This window comes from Rhinopithecus bieti, unplaced genomic scaffold, assembly GCF_001698545.2.
Source record: "Rhinopithecus bieti isolate Rb0 unplaced genomic scaffold, ASM169854v2 scaffold_48387, whole genome shotgun sequence".
NCBI classification, from domain to species: domain Eukaryota; kingdom Metazoa; phylum Chordata; class Mammalia; order Primates; family Cercopithecidae; genus Rhinopithecus; species Rhinopithecus bieti.
Window position 1 is genome coordinate 1208564 of NW_016819911.1, and position 22928 is coordinate 1231491.

The following is a 22928-nucleotide window of genomic DNA, read 5'->3' on the forward strand; positions in this document are numbered from 1 at the left end:
ATAGTCAACCATCAACCCTTTCTATATTTAGCTCTTTCAGTAGCTAAATATAGCTACGAAAGGGCACAGTCAGTCAGACCCATTTTATTCCAAAGCCATGATCACAAACTTCAAGTTTATTTTTAGCAGTATTTGGCAAGCCTGCTATGTTTCCTGTCCTTTGAGGGAAACTAGTTAAAGTCTTTTTTGTCTCCTCTCATTTCCATAAAAAGGCTTATCCATCCTCCTCTTACCTGTAATCTCAAAGTATAATCTGAGAAAATGAAATACATCAGACCCTCTTTTTTTCATCTCCAAAACTAGAGAGCCTATGTTTATAAATGCACATTTCCTCTTTGCTCCATTTGAGAATAGGCCATTTCTTCTATAACACTCTTATAGGGTGTGCTCTAGAGCCCATCTCTACATTCATATACACATTGCTTTTTTGATCATCCTATATATTTCTTCCATCATCAATCTCTCCCTCTCTAGTCAGTCGTCTCCATCAATATACAGACATTCACTAATATTTGAGTATAACATGATGATTAGAGGTTGATCTCTGGAGTCAGATTGCCCAGCTTCAGGTCCTGTATTCACCATTTGCTAGGCTAAGCTCCCTCACTTATAAGTGTAGATATTATTACAATATACCTTACAGCATCATTGTGGTGAATAAATGTTCTTATATGTAAAGTGTATACATGGTTATTAGCTATTATCAATGTAGTATTTCCACTTCTAAAAATTGCCTCACTTGACCACACAGATCATCTCAGTTACAGCCCTCTTCTTCTGCCCCTCTCCACAACTAAATTTCCCTACAGAGCTGTCAGCATGACGCCCGCAGGCACACCTCCCACATACCCTTAAACCCACTCAAATCTCATTTCTGTCCCCACTACTTCACTGGAATTTCTCTTTAAAGGCCATCAAAAATCTCTGTATTGCAAAAGTTAAGACCTACTATTCTGTACTCATTAAAATTAATGTAACATGTCAACAGCATAATAGTGTTGAAAATGTCCCTTTTGTTAACCAGTGTTTCTCACTTGGCTTGCATGACAACACATCCTTTTGGCTGTCTTTCTGCCTCTCTGGCTGCTCTATCTCAGACTTTTAAAAAAATCTCCTCTACCTAATTTCTAACTTTCACATAATGAAATTCCTCTGCTCTCTATACAGTTTTTACAAGGAGATTGTTTGTACATACCAGTTATATTACAGGGACTTCCAAATTTATTTCTCTGACCGAGGCATTTCTTCTAGAACTCTAGATCCCTATATTAAGCTGCTCAACAATCCAAAGGTAGAGAAAACTTAACATGTTCCAAAACTAAGCTTTGACTTCTGTTCCATTCTGCATCTATTCTTCTCCTAGTCTTTGTCAGAGTAATAAAGTAACCACACGGCTGCCCAAACCAGAGCTCTGGGTATCATGCTTGCTTTTCTCTGTCTAACCCAGATACAAATTAAAGCTCCAGGTAAGTACTTGTGTACGTATGATTTATTGAGATGATGCTCTCAAGCAAAAGGCAATGAGAGAAGCAGGATAAGGCAAGACAACAAACTAAATAATACGTGTTCTCAGGTGGAATCTACCTGCAGTCTGATCCCATGGGGAGCCCTGGAGCATACCTTGCTCTCATATTTGCCCCTACCTCAGTCAAGGTGACTGACCTTAGTTACCACCATGTAAACTTCTTATTGGCTTCAGGCTTCCCTACAGCGGGGAGGGGGCATATAACTTCCCAGGGAAATCTGTTGCCTTTCTGCAGAGGACAATTATCTGGCAAAGGAGACAACTGTGATCTTTACCTGCCAACAATGAATGCAATTGAGGGTGCATATCTTGGCCCAGTAAAGGGCGACTGACTGGGCAAGATAGCAAAAGTATGCAACACAGCTTACCCTTGCACCACTCACATATGCTTGTGTCTATCCATATAGGTGTAGCTTCTCCAGGATTCTGGTTCATCACAAGTTCAAACTACAGTTCCTGCTGCTGCAGCTGCATTTGGTGTGGAAGTTATAACTGTTACTCATCATCTCCTTATCCATCACCACCACTCACTCTTCTTTCCTCCCCCTTGTAACTAACACCTCTTCTGGGTTAGATGGTTTACCTAGTAGAGTAAACCCAACCCTCATCTGTGTGGGGTCTGAGGGTTAGGTCACTGTGTCCTTATTAGGCCATAGTTGCCCTACTTGTGCATTTTCAGTTTAAACTGCAAGGCAAAAGGAAAAGATGCCTCTGTAGAATACTTAAGTGCCAAATACATTCCTCCCTGCCCTCATTATGCAGCAGCAGTCCTACCTAGCCACAATGAGGGGGCAAAACTCTCTTGCTAACATTGGTAACTCCTTTCTTTGCCTGTTGATCCACTAGTGTGAAGACCCTAGTGTGATCAGATGACAACTGCAGCTTTGAGTTTAAAGGACTATCCCCATTATGTTCCCCATGTAAGCGTGCCCCTTTAGGAAGCCAGGGTTTTCAGTTGTGGACATAAGTACAAATCCCTCAAGTTAGTCACTGAGAGAGGTGGTGAGGAGTCCACTTCTACCTTCACTTCTTGGTTCTTGTACTACTGTGGTGTATCTGATGGAAACGTAAGATTATATATTGGTCACGGTTTAGGGAGTATACTGCATCCTAAAAAAGAGAACCTAATTCCTGAAGGCTGTCATCTCAAAGTTTCCCTTAGCTGTACCTTCAAATGGTTGTCCTCATGCTCTTTCGGGCTGATAGCTTTTGTTCAATGCAGTGTGTAGTGAACCCAGTTGCCTGTGTCCAATGCCTCACCTCCTTTGATTGAACACAATGTTATATGGGATGCCACGTTAGTAGGTCAGGCAGTCTGTGAGCCCTTAATTGTTAGTTCCCGGCTGAGGTGTGGTGGCTAGAAAAGACAAACCCATATGTGGAATATGTATAAATCCAAGTTAGGGTGAATAATTGCCCATTCCAGAGTGGAAAGGGTCTTATATAATCATCTTGTCACCAAGTAGCTAATCTCCCTGAGCAATGACATTATATCGGAGGCACAATGTTGGTTTCTGCTGTTGGCAGGTTTTATGCTTAGCAGCAGCAGTAGCTAGATCAGCCATGATGAAAGGGAGCCTCAGACTGTCTCTTTCACCCTGAATACTCTATTCATAAGTCCTTTATGCAAGCATGAGTGTGCAAGCACCACCTCTCTCAGTGTTGGCTGACATCTGGTGACAGAATAATCCTGTCTCATTGATTATTAGTAGCTCTTCTGCAGTGGACACAAATATACAAAATAAACATCATTACACTTTGTGCCACACTTCCATAGATCCATGGGTCCACATGCCTCTCCCTCAGACCTCCTTATCCCTAATATTTCAATGTTGCCTCTTCCAGGCCTTTGACCAAACAAACCAGCTAAGCCACTTGGAACTGTGTATGAGTTGGTATATATGTATATATCTAGCCACTTCTCTGACAAAACAAAGTGGTTTATCAGCCACACTGCCCAAAGTACTATCATTTAGGTATTTAGGTGACCTCCCTTACCCCAGTCTTTTTTTTTTTTTTTTTTTTTTTTTTTTTGAGATGGAGTCTCGCTCTGTCGCCCGGGCTGGAGTGCAGTGGCGCGATCTCGGCTCACTGCAAGCTCCGCCTCCAGGGTTCAAGCGATTCTCCTGCCTCAGCCTCCCAAGTAGCTGGGACTACGGGTGCCCGCCACCTCGTCCGGCTAGTTTTTTTTTTTTTTTGTATTTTTTAGTAGAGGCGGGGTTTCACAGTGTTAGCCAGGATGGTCTAGATCTCCTGACCTCGTGATCCGCCCGTCTCGGCCTCCCAAAGTGCTGAGATTACAGGATTGAGCCACCGCGCCCGGCCTTCCAGTCTTTTCTTGACTGGGGATATAAAGCAGTAGCACTGTATTTCTCACTTGCCTCCATATATCCAGCTGTCAACTAAGCTTGGGTTTTTCCCTCCTCCTTCAGCTGGTTATAGGGGGACTCCTGAGGTAACAGCAACAAGCCAAGGCAGAAAGCTTATATCTGTTTTCTGCACCTGATCCAGCTCAAATCTGGGTTTCCCACTCCCATTTCAAGTGGATCATGCTGGTCTAAACAGACCTTAAGAAATGTCCTCAATTCCTTGAATCCAATCACTACTAGTAATACAATTGAAATGTACTTACACATATACATAAGGATGAATAATCTCTTGTATGCTAAAAAAAAAAAGCCTGAAATTCTGAAATTAATTCAGACATTCATAATTCAGCTACAGATTCTTCAGAAATATAAAAATATTTCATAAAATTGATGCTGTGTTAATGTAGCAATGTATAACATTATCAATATTAAATATTATGGTAGGAATAAAACGATTAAAAAATTCATTAGAAATGGAAATGACATCTCCTTAAAAAAAAATGTGCTATCTAGGATTGTGGTTATATCTTTTAATTTTTTTCAGGGTCCAAATATAATGTTTCCTTATTTTAGGCTTTAGTTTTGCAGTGGGCGTTTTGCTATATGAATGTGTACTTTCTCCTTGTTTTGATGCAAAGTGAATGTCATAGAATAATCCGGGACCATTATCTAGTGAACTTGGTTCACTTAAACAACATCATTCAAATGGTGCTCTACATAATGAATGCAAAGTGCTGTCAACTTTGTAATCTGAAACTGCTAACTAGACACTTTAAAGATACTGATCTTGATTTTCATGGCTTTTCAAAAATAAAGGAGAATCCTAGAGCTAACCATGCTTAGTTCAATTCACTACTATATTCATATGAAGAAATGCAAGTTCAGAGGCAGCAACTGACTTAAGCAAGACTATGGTCACAATTGGTGCCAGGATTTGCAGGGCTATGGAAAAAAATTTAAAAATATTGAGAATTGAGAGGTTAAATACAAACATAAAGAAACTTTTCTACAGAGGGAAAAAGAAGTATTTTCCAAGTATATCAAGTTATAAAATGAATGTAGAATCATTACTATTACTACATTTATTTTGTAGTGGATAAATCCGACAAAGGTTAGCACTTTTAAAAGTTCCCCTCGCATAAAGGAGAATATATGTTTTCAAAATTTGAAGCCCAAAAGAAAAAATGAAACAGAGTAGGGCAGATTCAACCCACATTTCTTAGCCAGGCAGATTGAAAGAAAGTGGCAAAGATTTTCAGGGTAATTTTCCATCCATTGATTTTTAGTGCCCAGCATTACTATCTGGATCACCTAGTGTTATCTCATCTTTGTTCAGCTTCCTTGTCCCTACCAATTAGTCAAGTGATTTTTTTTTACCTTCTGAAAATGCCATGAAATATTTAAACATAGCCATTCAGATTTTTCATTATCTTGAATTTTGTTGTTGTACTTTCAGCAGATCAAATTGGAGAACACTTCTATCTACAAAAAGCCAAGCCATTATTTTCGAAATACCATTCAATGTGGATGGAATTTCGTTTGAGATGAGAAATAATGTTCCGTAACTTTCAACAGTGGAACAGAAGAGTATATCTGTTTTTTCCTCCTTGAGTTAAACATATTTCCACATTGCTCTTGCTGCTTGAGATGCTTGATGGCAACATGTCAGTCATTTTCTCAGGTAACTCCTTATACCGTTTAAGCCTCGTGAATCACACCGCTCCATCAGCTTACATCATGTCAAGTAGCATGTCAGCTGGAACTTTGTATCTAAAAGTTTACAACAGTTTCTAAACTAGCCCCAGTCTATGCATCAGTAAACAAACTACAAGTGAGAAGAAAGATAATGGAAAATAGTTTGTTCTCAATATTGACACATTAATTAAAAATAAAATGTCTAACTTGTTAAGTCAGAATGTTTTCTTTTGCAAGACTTTTAACATTTTTGGTCTTTTTTTTTTGTAATTACTTCAATAACTAAAATCGCAATACATTTTGAGTGTTTATGGTGTGCCAGGTGCTGGTACTTCACATATTATCTTATTTATTCCTCTGAGAAATCCCTTAGGAAGTCTGAACTTTCTAAGTGACCTGCACTGGTTCACACAGCTGATTGGCAAAGCCTATATCACATACCTGGACTAACTTACTGCACAGTCTGAGCTATAAAGCACTAGGCTGTGTCCCCTGATGTCTCTGAATATAATTTCAAAAACATTTAAAGTAGCCTCTTACTATTATATGGAAGCTTAGGTGACTATAAGAAGAGTGTTTATGCCTTAGTTACTCAATTTGGCTTGAAGTCCTTAAAATAAGAGTAATAAACTGACAGGTCACAGGCCATATCCAACCCATAGATGTACTTTGTTTGGTCCAAGAAATGCTGCAAAACTGGTAAATTTGTGATGACTATTTTAAAATGTAAGAATATTTATAAAATCTTGATTTCTGGATTCTCTTGAAAATCAGACCACCTATCTTAAATACAGGAAATTATCACTTAAATGAATGTACTGATGTTTTACAACTACATTTATGAGAAAGATAAGAAAATATGACAGGTACTTAATAATCTGTCTACTCTTTTGAGGTTAGAGGATACTGTTAGTTCTGCCACTCTGCATTCTTTTCTTTTCTAAATGTGCAGATCCAGCATACATTGATCAGAAGGCTGGATATGTTATGAGTTTTAGAAGTAACTTTGCATATGGGGATATTAGGACTTCAAATGATTAGTAACATTTGCTTTTAATTAAAAAAAATTATTCATTTAATAGTTGGGCCATTAAAAAGTACCTCTGTAAAATGAAGTACTGTGGCTTCACTTTCTATAAGTAAAAACAGTTCCATCAGGTGGCTCTCTGTTACATCAGAAATCAATATGTTCTGTCTAATTTGTCTCTGTTATTTCCAGGGTCAGGTTCCTTCATCTTCAATTACTTAGTCCTACTGTGATATACAACAGAGTCAAGTGTTATAGCTATTATTCAGAAAGTCTGTTTCTTAAGAAGTAATACAGGGTACATAATATCCTTAAATATGCCCAGCCTTCTCCAACTAAGACAAATTGTTTAAAGCTTCTATAATATCAAAGATTCAGAATACCAGATTTCAACCTCCTCCCAAAAACAATTCATTAAATCTTAGAATGCATAGGTTAGTGCCATATCATGGCACATAATAAAATACTTCAAGAGCTTGATGGGAGAAGTTGGACTAAAATGGTAAATTTAAATATTGTAATGGATTGCAAACTACCATTCTCAACAATCACTATGCATGCACATACATAAACACATTCAACTGCTCACTACATTATGTATGCATGCATGTGTGACACATACACATAAATACATTCATATACAACTGGTTGTCTAAAACTCAGATTTGCAAAGCTCAGAAAAGTAACAAGAAAAAAGAGAAGGCATGACAGGAGATATCTCTGAGTCCATAGAAGGGAAGATAGAAGATCAGGGTGCTAAAATTATATACTCAATGAATATAAACCAAATCATTTGTATATCTTAATATATCCAATGGTATCATAACCAAATTCTACCTTATGCTCCAGCTCCCTCACATGAGCCTTCAGACCATAATGAAAACATATTGATTCATAGTTTATACTTAATTCCAATGATACTGGAAATTTAATTTCTCATATCATAGCAAATTGGAAGCAGTGATCACAAGTCCATAGCTACCTTAAGTAGTCATACTGTCAACAGAAGATTGACATGGGAAGAGACAGAATTATTTTGTATAAGAATATAATAAAAATCTGACACTGGTTTTAGCACATAATGCATAAGAAATAAAGAAAAAACAAACCAAAAGAGTTACATTTTTAATTGTATTACTTCAAAACATATACATACTCACCCTGAAAATTTACTTGTGTGGTTTTCCCAAAATGCTAAGTATATGAGACATTGCTTCATTTAATTTTCTTTATTTTTCTATGTAGTATATATTTTAGTATTCAGGTGTTGATTACTATTTTATGGTTTCCAAATTATAAAGAGCTATTTGTAACCCATATTTTAAAGTATTCTCTTAAAGACTACATAGCCATCACGAATCTTTTAGAGTACAATGATTCACTAAGCAGTTGGTATTTTAACTTTCATGTTGCTCTATGGCAAATACTTACAGATATATTTGAGTATCTTATTGTCATTCTGCATAAAAATTCCAATTTTCAGTTAAATTATGCCACATCACTCAAAAGTAAAGATAAATTAGGAAGGTTATATCATTTTAAGAAATATTCTGTCAGCAATAACAGTATTATTAATTCAAGAAAGTAGTGAAAGTTCATGGTTAAAGAGGACACATACTTTGAACAACTAAAACCATTTGTGTTTTTTGCAAAGTCTTTCATGGTAAAATCAGAACAAATATTTGTTAGGGAAGACGACGTTAATGATGACTTATAGTGGTGTTCAGGAGCAATCAAAACTAGAAGATTCTAAGAAGACAAAAGAAAAGAAAGGAAGTAAAGAAACTTTACTCCTCAAATTGGAAGTAAGAACCTATTTGCTGAATGCTTATCTTAACCCACTATACTAAGACTTTTGTTTGCATAAATACAAACACAGTATAAAATGAATTGGTTTTGAACACCTGTTAGACCATAATTAGATTAAGCAATTAATACAATTCTTTTTTAAATGTGATGAGAATTAGTGGAAATAATTATGTGGAGGCAATTTGTAAGGAAATATAAAAGTTTTACTAAGCTATATATTTATTTTATAAAGTATTATAAAATATTCATCGGAACTTTTATTGTGGTATTTACGTACACTTTCACTTAACATATTTTGTTAAATCAATGAGTGAAGCACAAAATACAGAAAATCTCTTTTTTTCTCAATGTTTTTGTACTAAACACATTGCCTGTGCTGATTATACGGTGCTATAGGCTGAGTGTTTGTTCCCCTCCTGAATTCAGACATTGAAGTTTAATACTCAATGTGATGGCATTTGAAGGTGGAGTATCTGGGAGGTGATTAGATAATGAGGGTGGAGCCATAACTGTTATCTCATATTGTATAGCAAATAACCGTACAATTTAGTGGCTTGGATAAGTACTTGTATTATCTCTCATGGTTTCTGTGGGTCAGAAATTCGAGAGCAATGTGGCTGTATGGTTTTGGCTTGAGAGCTCTCCTGAGTTTGCAATCAGGTATCAGTCAGGGCTAAAGTCATCTGAAGGCTTGACTGGGTTGAGGGATGCCCTTTCAAGGTGTCTCAGTCACATGTCTATTGGTCTCAGTTCCTTTCCACCTAAGCCCCTCCACAGGTCTGCTTGAGTGTCCTGACAATATAGTGGCTGTCTTTCCCTTAGCCCAGGACATCAAGATAGAAGTGGCAATGCTCCTTTCTCCGGACTCCCTTATTGGTGCTGTGTTGGCCTGGGTGCAATAGCTTCTCCGTTGGTCACTAGAGTTCTCAGAAAGGTAGTCTGGTCCATATAGTGTTGTTATCTCTGTGTCTCTGTGGGGGAATGCACGCCTGAAATTTCGCCCACCATCTTGCTGCCAGTGTCACTTTTCTAACCTCTCTAGCTACAAAAATGTTTTTATAAGTATTTACTAATTTGAATTTAACTTTCTTGGAGGTCTCTTACCTTAAGGACACTGATAACTATGTAAGAACAATTTATGCCAGAATCAGAATATTGCCAACAAGTGAACTGCATAAAGTTGTTTATAAAAGAAAATGTGAGGCCAGGCACAGTGGCTGACTCCTGTGATCCCAGCACTTTGCGAGGCCGATGCAGAGGATCACCTGAGGTCAGGAGTTTGAGAACAGCCTGACCAACAAGGTGAAACCCCATCTCTACTAAAAATACAAAAATTAGATGGGCGTGGTGGCACATACCTGTAATCCCAGCTACTCAGGAGGCTAAGGCGGGAGAGTCACTTGAATCCGGGAGGCAGAGATTGCAGTGAGCCGAGATCCTGCCACTGCACTCCAGCCTGGGGAACAGAGTGAAACCCTGTCTCAAAAAAAAAAAAGAAAGAAAGAAAGAAAGAGGGGACAACTTGTCATTCTTTACAGATTGGTGTTAGTATTGCTGAATTTTCTATCTCATGGAGCTCAGGAATAAGGGGAAGAGACTAGAGATAATGTTTATGGTTTTATTCAATAAAGATAAAATTATATTAATATTATTACCTAAGCAAGTCTGTTTCCATGTTCAGGAAAAGGCATGTCAAGTTCTGTCTTCAACAGGGTAAACACAGATGGTGTTCAACCATCAAGTTAAATAGTAAAATTTAGGCCCAAGGATATTCCTGCATGACTTTAGGACTTGTAGAGGTTCATATTTGATTTCATATCAGTGAGATTTTATTATTTATCAGATTCTCTACTGTCACACAAAAATTAAAATGCTTAGCTTTTTGACCTATTTTCTTTATTTGTCCTAAGCAAGATTTAAGTCTCTATTTTGTTAAGGCACCTTTTTAATACTTAGGATAATGGGAATTAATAGACCCATGGATAATATAAAACTACAGATGTTCAAATCTTGTAGTTTCTATCAGTAAAAAAAAATGAGTTCTTTGACCCTCATCAACTATGTTTATTTGCCCTGGAAGAAGTCATGAAAAAGTAAAGAGGAGAGATGGAAGAGGGCAGAAATGAGGAATGAAGACAGAGAAGGAGGGAGAAAGAAGAAAGTGAGAGAGAGGGAATGATGGGAGGAAAGGGAGAATGAACAAAAAATAAGTAAATAAGGAAATAGGAGGAAAAGAAGAAGATGAGGCAGAATGCAGGGTTATCAAGAAGATTTGGTTATACTACTACCAACAAAAACTGCAAGAAGTTACAGAGAAATATCCCATACCATGATGTGTTATAGGTAGCACAGGACAGTAGATAGAGATAGAGTAGGTAGTAGTAGAACATCAAACATTATTCTGGGTGATCATTCATTGGTTCATCTTTTGAACGTAGACTTAGTGCAAGGCATTGTAACATGTATGGCTATAGAATTAAGAAAACAGAAAAAACATTGCTTATTTCGTTTCAGCTATATCAGTTTTAGGGGAAGAATGGGCTAATAATTTGACAATAAACATTTTGAATGTATCTTTACAGATGATTATTGAAGAAAATCAATATTATAAAATTGAAGAAATATCAATATTGTAAAATCATGATATTTATCAGTCATTTCTTTAAATATTTTACATTCATAATATGGAAAAAATGAATCAAATGTCAAAATATTCAGGATAAAATTATGGAATACATTTTCATGCCACACAACAAATGTAGGGCATTATAGTTATGTCAATTGGAACCATGTTCCAACTAAGCCTTCACTGACACATTTGAATCACATTTGTCTTGTTAATGCATCTTTAGAAAACATGTCCAGTAAGTTGCATTTAAACACATTTTTTTCTCACATGGGGATTTAAAATATAATGCAAAGAATAGTAATTATGCAAACAAAGACTTTTTTTCTTTAAGTTGAAGGCTATATGGGACCATGTAAGAAGCTTCTACAAACTCTATTCACCCAGTGAAGAGCCAGAACTGGCTCTGGGCTTGCAAAAAAAAAAGGGCTTGTGCTGATGAGATACACTGCATTACCTAACACTGTGTGTACTGTAAATGTGGGCAGATAATGTGGGGTAGAAACATGATTTAATCCATGGGGCATATGGTAATTATATCCACATTAAAGCGCTTTGGCTAATCGGACACACGCACACATATTTGCTGCTGATGGGGTCCTTCTGACACCAAGAGATCCTTCACAGATCTGGGCTCATCAGTACATTTCTCTCTATGTGCGTCTCCTACCTACAGGGCTGCTGTAGCTCTTCTTAAATGACTTCTCCTCCCCAAACTCTGTGCACAGAAGATTACAACATAAACACGGCACCAGAACAGAAGTTTATGGTTTCAGGAGAGGAAGTGAGTCTGGCAGTTTTTATCAACTATTGTTTCCCCTGAGTGTAGTCTGAAGTGACCACTTTTGAGTGTTTATCTGGCATGGTCCATGACATAAAATCCTAGAGTTCCACAGAATTAGTGGCCCAAATTCAAATAAAAGATGGACTTTGGGTGTTGAGCCACCCACAAGGTTATATTAAGTGCTTTCTATGTGCTGTACTCTACGCTGAGTATATAAATGTGTTTTCTCTTTAAATCCTCACGACAGTCCTGCATGATATAAATAATTATCTGTACCAATAGATGAGAAAACTGAGGTTCAGAAAGGATAGGTAACTGGCCTAGAATCAGTATTCAAACAGACAGACAGTCAGAATTTATGCTCTTTCCACTGGACTCTGGGCCATATTCAGAGGTCATAAGAATTGCAAAAATAATTATGACCCCACCAAAATATGTAATTCAAAACAAAATAGTGCTTTTAAAAACATCACAAAATTACCATGTAAGCTGAAATTTATAATACCTCTATTGTAGATCTCTGTTTATAAAGTCCTGGATAAATTCATTGAAGGTGGGCTTTTAAAACTCTATTTCCATTTAGTTCCCCTGTTTGCTGGTGCCCTGAGTTGAATACATGGCAGCCTGATGGGAAGTCTGGCATTGAATTCTCCCATATTGCTGCCTTAGAGGAAGATATCTTAATATGTTGCTTATAAGACAAATAATCCTGATCCTCATATGCTCTCACTGGGGTTTTAGGCTTTTCCTGCCTAAAGAGTCAACTAAAGTCGCATTTGATGTGCTTATTTTGATGCTTGCCCAGATCCCTGTGGGGCTTAAAGAGATTAAGCCCTCCTCATAGCCAGATTGTTGGTATTTAATGCTCCATTACTCAGCCTTCTGCAGGGGCGCAGAAGTCAGGTTGGCAGAACAGTTCCTAGGGAGCAAGTAACGTAGATACAAGTCCACTCTCAATGCTCTCCAGAGCCAAATGTGTCAGGGTGACTCCTAAATAGGAAACATGTGCTTTCCAGGAAACGTGAGGTGGAAAAGTCCATACATCAGACATGTCTTCATGTTTTGTTTGGCCATTAGGGGATCAAAGGCCAGATGATTTTCACAAGCACTGTGCCATGTGCCCCTTTTCAAGCTAAATGCTGACAATCAATGTATTTGGTGGTGTTGGAAGACAAGGTTTTTGCATTTCTGCACATCTTACAGAGGCACTGACTCCCTTTGTTCTGGAGTATCATTTCAAGAATGTTGGTTGAGCAAACAGTGTGGAAAGAAAGAAATAACGTCTCCCTCCAGAGTAATGGGCACATTTGATTACTATCCAGTATAATAAAAACAATGTCTCCCTGCAGATCTAAGGCAGGCAGACTTACTGCCCATTATAAAAGATTTTGTTTCTCTAGGGTCAGGATTCCTCTTTAATAAAACAACCTAGTTCTTGCCTAGGTGCCACCTTGCCTTCTTCACAATGTCCCATATGACTTGGAGCTCAGGAATCAGTGCAAAAATGATGATACTGGCTATTATTGCTGTGAATAATAAACTTTTGTCTCGGACACAGGAGTCTCAGGTCTTCTATTCACATTTATGAAACTCACAGGCTAACTTGGTACCTTGCAAGTAGGGTAAAATCTCAGACCTGTCAAAGTTTTTGACAGGTAGTTTTCAGTCCTTATCATTTTATAAGGGGGTATGTATATGTTATATGTTTGAATGTGTGTGTGTATGCACTGTTTTTTAATCTACCTGTGAGTCTATCTATGTGTTTATGCATATCTATATTGTTATGTACAAATTTATGTGAAAAATCTTGTTGAATAATTTGTAATGTGACAGTTGGATCTTCATCACTTGAAAAAAAGTGCCTACTTCTGCATAACCTACCTATAAAAACATAACTGAGAACTACATTTATTTCCTTTAAAAGTGTATTTATCTTTATAGGTACAATTATTACCAATTATCATAACAATAACTACAATAACTAGCCCTTGGACTTCAAAGAAAATAAAACAATTGATGTTTTTGTAAAAATTACATAGCATGTAAATGCCCCTTCAATTTGTGCATTAGCAAATCTGTTATAATTTTAAGTCTTAGGCTTTTTTTGCTTGTCTTAAAAAACAATTTGGTATAGTGCTGTGGGTGGTAATAACAATAAACACAATCATGGTATTTTAGAATAAGGACAGTGAAAGATATCTATTTTCAATCCCTATCCAACACCTGAATCCCTCTCTATAATATCACCGAATAGTAATTTCCCAAATACTCAAGTACTATCTTCAGTATATTTGTTTCTCTGAATTTCACACCTGATTTTGCTTCCATTGGAATCAAATTTCTGATATAGATTCCAGTATCAGAACTGACATTTTTCAGCTTGGTGACTTGTGAAATCTACCTCTTTCAACCTCAGTTTCCTCACCTGTATAAAGGGCATAATGATGGTTGCTTCATTGTCTGATGTGGAAGTAAAATGAGCTTTCGCACATAGAAAGTGCTCAGGAGATGGAGGGTACAGCCATTCCTCACCCTCATTTTATACCATATCTGCAGGTGATAGTATTGACATGTCCTAGTGTTAAGGTGATAGTTGGGTCCAATGTGCACCACTCTGCAATGTACCTTATTCTACCCAAGTTCAAATTAACACAGCCTTGGTCATAACACTCTGTGTTTGTAGTTTTTGGTTCAATTTTGATTTGAAGACAGTATGACACTTCTGCATGGAAAATGGGGTCTTTAATCTTCAACAAGTTATTAAGTTGATGTTAAGACCCTCTACCTGATTGCCTTTGTTCAATATGACTGTAATCTTACATGGCATCCTAGGTTTCTAAGATTGAAAAAAAAAAAAAACTCATAATTTATTAAAGTTAGGTTTAAATTGTTACTAAAAAAAAATACCATTCACATTGTAGAGCTATTCACATTGGATACTTAGAATCTTACCAATGCTTTATATTTGACTATATTTTATGTATTTCAGATATGAAAAAGTCTATATTTGAGTGCATCCTGAACCTCTTACATTTTTTGAATATGCATCCTCAATAAATATTCATGCATTCACTAGATGCATATATACCCTACTATATTAATGTTACGTATAGTATAAAATATATAAAACTGAATTTTGGAGAAAGGAGTTAAATTTGAAGTACAGTATTAAGGTTCTAATTTACTGACTATGGTTAATAATGCTGCCTATAAATCCTGATTTCAAGTTGTCTTCTTGATCATTTCAAATTGCCATGACCATTATCTCAAAAGAGTTGATTATTGTTCTTATCTTGCAATGTCATTGACAAAGAGATGGCAGTAGGAATAAATTCAGCATTGTTCTTTTCTTTGTTGGTTGCTTTTGGTTGTATTACTGGTATTATTGTTAATCATAATTTCCCTATAGAGATTGATTTTTATTTTTTAACTTTTATTTTAAGTTCAAGGGGACATGTGCAGGATAAGCTGGTTTATTACATAGGTAAATATGTGTCAAGGGGGTTTGTTGTACAAACTATTTCCTTAGCCAGGTATTATGCCTAGTATCCATTAGATATTTTTCCTCCTCCTCCCATCCCCTGCCCCAGTGTGCATTGTCCCCCCTCTGTGTGTCCATATGTTCTCATCATTTAGCTATACCTTGTAAGTGAGAACATGCACTATTTGGTTTTCTGTTCCTGTGTTTGCTAAGGATGATGGCCTACAGCTCCATCCATGTCCCTGCAAAGGACATGATCTCATTCTTTTTAATGGCTGCATAGTATTCTATGGTGTATATGTACCACATTTTTTTAATCCAGCCTATCATTGATGGACGTTTAGGTTGTTTCCACATCTTTGCTATTGTGAATAGTGCTGCAATGAACATACACATGCGTGTGTCTTTATCACAGAATGATTTACGTTCCTTTGGGTATATACCCAATAATGGGATTGCTGGGTCAAATGATATTTCTGTCTCTAGGTCTTTGAGGAATTGCCAAACTGTTTTCCACAATGGTTGAACTAATTTACACTCCCACCAACAGTGTACTGCATGTGTTTATTTTGTGAGGATGGTAATCCAAACTAGATAATAATTCATCTATCAACTTATCTACAGTGCCTAGCAATATACTCAAACCAACAGAGTGAGGATGCCCCAGCCAAACTCTGCATGCTATGGAACGCTCACCGCAACTTAATGTGACACATGACCTTATCATCGCCTAAGGGGATTTGTGTCAATCACTGTATTGAAAGTTAACAAGACTCATTCTCTTTCACAGTTCAAAATGAACTATTGATAGAAATTATATTTTCTTCTTGAAATCCCAGTGGGTGAATCCTGTTTCTTTGAGCTTGTTTCTGAAAATACGTGTTGTGTTGTATTACTCAGGGAGAGCTTCTTTAATCAGGTGTGGAACCTGGAACTGTGTTGTACATGTGTAGGATGACACCTTTTATAAGAAGAGAAATGGCTGAACAGTGGTTATATCATCTTTTGAGAGGGAGGACACTGAATACTAAGGTTACATGTGAAATAGTGGAAGCTGCATGTCCTGCAGCTGCAGAGCCAGTGAAGGGCATACATACATCATTGCATTTCACCAAATCAGACAACTAGTTCGGACATTTCAAGCTAACAAATAAACCTCCTAGGAATCTAGTTGAATTATGGAGCCCATCTACATTGACAAAATGGACTGCAGATAAATTAGCACTCTCATCTTATATCTAGGGGGACTGCACTTGTTACATTAGGTGACACAACACCGCATGGTGAGAAACCAGAAAATGAATGGTTTCTGGAGTGTTTCATGGTACATGATTTGTCCCAGAAACCCTTTATGAAGCACCCCTCTGAGAAGCAATTTATAACATGCATTAATTCAGTAGTAGCTGAACAAAAATGAACAAGATTTCCCAGGGTGCTAAAGTTCCAGATTGTTTCTCAAAGAATCACATCAATTATTGTCACTTTTTTTTGTCAGCTGTGAACCATGATTAATTGGAGACATCCAAATTTCGGCATGTCTTATGTCACAAACTTCTTTGCTTCCCATCTGTTTTGTCCAATATTAACCAGCAAGTTCCAAGTATATCCTGTCAAAGCTAGGAAAAATGTCTTAAAATGGGTTGGAGGGAAACACTGAAGATGATGGAAATAATGATACATAAATGAATGGCAAAAATAATGATTTAGCAGAAAGACAGCTTTGAAACATTCAAAAGAGAGACCTTATTGAGTTCTATTTTCTTCAGTAATGTATAAAATACAAAGACCTTCTGCTGGCTAATCAATTTACATGGAGACGTTGAGTCCTGTACCCACTAGAATCAGAAGCATTCAGATTGCTTTACCTCCAATAGAAATTGATAAATCATTGACCAAATAACGCAAAAACATTAATGGGAATGAAAAATTAATATGAAGCCTCTTAGCAGAATGAAACCTTATTATTTATTTATTTATTTATTTATTTATTTATTTTTGAAACAAGAAAATAACCCTGCATTATCCAGCAGATGATACATGGAAAATAATTATCCATCCCAGGTTTTTTGAGGTTTCTGGTCATTTAATACTCTTAACTAATCCCCATCAAACATGTTCACAAATAAAATCCTTTCTAAGCCACCTAAATCCTTTTTGGAAAATGGAAGGTTTATTAAAAAATAAATAAATAAAGACGCCATGCTTTGCAGCCCTATATCAATGTTTACTCTTGCTAATGTGTATCCAGGGCACTTGGGTCCCAAGCCCTGAGCCTCCAGGTGGATGACCTGATGCTATGCAGAGGCTCTGAGTTTCGCTAGGTGCTTATGGTATTTCCAGAATTGGTGGTGCCCCCATAAGATGCAACAAATGGACTACCCAAGGATAAAACATATTTCCTAGGATTTTTGTGCATTTTGTTTGATGGAATTTGATATTTTTAGCAATACATCAAAGAAATAGTGAAATTAGCCCTCAAAGATTTCTCAGGTCCTGGAATAAAGTAATCAAAATAATAATTGTTAATATGTGAGTTGACACAGTTGATATTCAAGGGAGATTTTATTTGAAACACACTGAGGTTTTTAAATGATTCTGACTAACTTTCGGCCTTAGGGAGCTGAGCAAATTGCAACTGATCATGGGCTTAGAGCAGGAAGAGACTGAGGCCAAACTCTGCACAAGATGTGAGTAAGTTAGTTACAATAAAAGCTAATAAACAAAATTTAATAAGGCTCTATCTCTTAGTATCATGAGTATTAAGAAGTTTCCTGTTATTTTTAAATGTGCTATATTTAAGTGGAAGAGAAAAATAGTGTCTGCCTCCAGGGTAAAGGGCAGGTTTCCCCGCAGGGATTGATCTACCCAGAGCTATGGCTCAGGATCAGCAATCACTTACCTTACCACTTAAAAATTACAGAAAAAATCAGGCTGGAGAGCTCTTGATATTTAGTTGAATTTCCCAGACTAAACTATAGCCCTGAATAAGTAAGTGAGATTTGAAACACTTTACTATTTCCTTTCATAGCCTTTGAAAAAGTTTTAAGTTAAAAGTAGAAAGCGTGGTAAGAGGCTAAAGTCAGAAAACAGTCCTTATTCAATTCATTCAAAAAAATCTTGACTGGATGTACATTATGTGCCAGGCACTATTCAATTATCCCAGCTTAGAACCTAATTTTATCTCATTTATAAACATCAACAATTTTTCAGAGTTTTAATATATACTGAATTTTTCAGAATGATAACTACCATTTTGAGGAATGATTGCTCTTTGTTTCGTTTTACTCTTGGTTTGGAAGTTTTCCAAGAGTTGTTCACCATTTCTCAAGTCATTTTAAAGACGGCAGTGCTGCTCATGACCTGTCAGCTGCCAATACACACGCCTGGATCAGTCTGAATTTGAACTGTTCCATTCACATTATTCTACATGGATATCCAACCGTTCCAGCAGTCTGGAGAAAAGACAATCTTCTCTCTACTGGATTTCCTTTCCACCTTTATCAAAAATCAATTGTCCCTATATACGAGGATCTATTCCTGGACTTTGCATTTTGTTCTGTTTTGATTTGTCTAATATGTCCATACTACACAACCAGGTAGTGTTAGTCCTCCATTTATTCTTCTTCAATATTGTTTTGGCTATTCTCGATCATTTGTGTTTCTATATACATTTTAGAATTGATTTGTCAATTTCTTTAAAAAAATGTTTAAAGCCTGCTGACATTTTTGTCTAGATTGCATTGAATGTATAGATTAATTTTTTGAGAAGAATGAACATTTTAGCAATACTGAGTTTTCCAACCCATGAACAAGGCATATTTCTTTATTTATTTAGGTCTTTTAAATTTTTTCTCAGCAATGTTTTGCCATTTTCAGTTCTTGCATATCTTTTATTAGGTTTATCACAAAGTGTATTTTATCCTTTTGATGTAGTTTTAAGTAATTTTGTTTTATTTTGATTTCTGATTATTTTATTGTATGGAAATATAATAGATTTTGTATTATAATATTATGTCCTACAACCTTACTAAACTCAGTACTAGTAAGTTGCTTTTGCAGATTCCATCAGATTTTCACAATCATGCTGTCTGCATGACCAGAACCTCCAGTACAATGCTGAAGAAAGTGGTCAGAGCAAACATCATTTTATTTCAGATCTCAAGAAAAAAGCATTCTGTTTTTCACTGTGAAGTATTATGTTAGCTATAGATTCTTGCCAACGGTCTTTATCAGGTAGAGAAAGTCCCCTCCTATTCCTGGCTTGATGAAAATTTTATCAGAAATTGATGTTGTATTCATCAAATGCTTTTTTTATGTCTATTGAGATTATCATATACTTTTTGGGTTTTTACATTGTTAGTATAGTGAATTATATTAATTGATTTTTAAATTAAAACAATATTAAGTTTCTTGGCATCAGTCCTTCCTCCTGACTCTGAGGTTTGTGAGATATAAGAGACATTTAAGACATCTGTTAGCCAAGCGCAATGTAAAGCACAGACTCAGAAAAACGGGAAGTGGTAGGAGAAATTTCTGACTACAGAGAGGCAGATTCAGAAGGTGTAGGGGAAGAATTATGCTAGTAGACTGTGAGGCCTGGGGTGGGCTGATGGTGAGTGGCATGGGCCACACTAGGGCAAGAAGGTTCAGAGCATTTAAGAGATACAAATATGGTTGAGGATTAAGCCATTTGGAGAATTTACACTATGGACGTTGATTGAAAATTGAAAAATGAAAAACAGACAAAAAATGATGAGTAGCAGATATATGGCATGCTCTGAGAGTCCAGGCATTAAAAGCATTATCCCTGGAAGGTGTCAGTTGCAGCAACAGCAATATCCACAGGATTTGACTGTGGCATGTTCTAAACAGCTCAGACCCTGTGGTCTCCATATGTGCAGGTTCTTAGGATAAAGCACATCCCAGAGACTGTGGTATCTGTCATAGCCTAGGCCAGAGATGGTCACAGAGACTCAAGCCTGATTTTGACAGCTGTTGAATTTGAAGTACTAAACTCTTGGTCATGTGTGGTTTCAGCAGGATACCACCTGTATTATCTCCAATCAATCTTTGCCACCTTAGCTGCTGATATTTCATCCCTGAACTTTCATTCAGCATCTGGTCATAAGATCTGTGGCGGCACAGTCCCATGAAGTCAAAGGTCTTCCAGTTGCTTCTGGATTCCCATATTGACTTCTGTCTATCTGCAATGACATTAAAGCTACTTATGCTACTCCCAACCTGCCCTACAACACAAGTGGACTAAGCATCTATCTATCAGAGAGTCTATCTGCAGGCTCTCAGAATGGCATAGCCTACCTGTTTTTGCACCATTCCTCTATCTCGCTGTCCCATTACTGGCCTCCCTACTTTAGTCGGTTGATCCAACCCCATCCATTCCCACTGAAGTTAACTTTGCTATATCCAATAGCAACCAAAGATAGAAATCACAATGCAAAATGTCAAGGTCTTTTAAGCTATTATATTTTGGACAATCTCTGATACTAATCTTTTCCATTGCTAACATGGGATAGCTATATGATCAATAATATAATACTTATGCTCATTTGCACCTGTATCTGAACAGATATGTTTAATTCACACTTGAATAATTAATATGGTAGCCCGAGTAAAATGAACTAGTTTGACTTCCATTTCCTTTCCATCCACTTTGTTGGCATATAGAGAGGTAAGCAGAGGAAGAGAACAATGACAAGCTGTAAAGAGTGTGATCTATTTTCGCAATAAAATGCCATCTCCAAATGGGAAGCAATTGAAGCACCACATGCCATAGTTTTACTGCAACAGGGAAAAACCTAGGGCTGACAGACTATTTAGGATTTCTTGACTTCTCACAGTGCAGAATATCCCCAAAACTTCCAATCATACTTGCAAATATCTTTTAGATTAGTCCACATTGACTAACTGACTGTTATTTAAAGACAATAAAATGTATCAAATGAAATATCATAGAAATTTGTAGTACGTGTATATTCAAGTTAATGGGGTCAGTAGGACATCTTGAAAATGTATATGCTGAAGACTGTCCTCTGAAAATGGGGCTACAAACAGCTATATTTGCTCAACTCACAGGCAAGATGAGTTCCAGTAATGCGAATTGCTCTAAAATTCAGTATATCATGTTTTCTTTGAAACTTCAGTATTAGAAGCCAATGACTCTAAAAGTAGCCCTTTCTCTTTACTAACTAAATGCCAAATTATCAGAAATTTTGAGTTTAGTAATTTGAACTTTCTTAGTGAGAAACAGTTAAGGACTTCTCCTTTTAAACTGTACATAGTAAATTCTCCTTACCCAAATTCTCAAAAGTTGTAAAATCTACTGTCATATGGCACATGGAAAGGACATTAAAAATAATTTGGGCCAATCTCTTCAGGCTGGATTTTCCAAGTTGTTTTAAAAGACACTTTTAAACTCTTGGTTCTCTGTTTAAAATACAGTGAGTGAAATTCATATTGAGACCATTATAAGTTTTCCAGGGATAAGAACCTAAGAAATGGTTAGAGTTACTTAAAACTCTCTTAGGACATTTCTGTATAAAGCCTGCATACATATACATGCTCACATGAACAACTAGATGACATACGGCCAGAAGGCAGGCAAACTGCATATTCATCTTTGTAAATCTTAAATAGGATAAATGCTTAAATTTGTATTCATCTAACAATAAGCATTTTGGAAAATGCATGAGATTTTTTCTTATTTTATCTTTGTGTTTTTATCAACATTGTCAAGAGGATTATATTGGTTATCCATTGTTGTATAACACATTACCCAAAAACATAATGCTTGAAAATGTTATCATAATAAGGATTTATTATTTCTCATAATTTTATGGTTACTGTGGAGTGGTTCTTCTGTAGAACTTGTGTGGACTCAACCATGTGACCACAATAAGCTGATGAGTTGGCTAGGGGTTGGACTCAGCTGGGAGAGCAGGGTCTCTCTCTGCATGTTGTCTTCAATCTTCAGCAAGGCTACCCTCCTTCATATGATGGAGGGAGTGTTCCAAGAAGGCAAGCCCTAATGTGCAACTGGTTATCAAATGTCTGTTACTAATCCATGGGCCAAAGCAAGTCACATGGCCCATCTCAAAGTCAATGTGGGTGTGATGGTCAGTTTTATGTGTCAACTTGGTGAGGCTATAGTTCTCAATTACTTAATTAAACACAAATCTAAGTGTTGTTATGAAGGCATTTTGTAGATGTGGTTAACTTCTACAGCCAATCAGTTGGCTTTAAGTAAAGGAGATTACTTTTGATAATGTGTATGTCCCTCATCCAATCAGCTGAAGATCTTAAGAGCAGAAACAGGTCTCACGGAGAAGAAATTCTGCCTCGAGACTGTAGTGTCAAATCCTGCCTGAGTTTCCAGCCTTGACAGCCCCTACAATTGCATAAGCTAATTCAATTCCTTAAAATAAATTGCTTTATATATGTGCTGTTACTGTGTTTCCCTCAACAACCCTGATCGATGCAGAGGGGAACAACATAAGAGAGTGACTACTGAGAGGCACATACATTGGGGCCATTAATGTGGCAATCTACCACAGTTTCTCCTTGGACTCTGTACTTTTTTTTTTTTTTTTTTTTT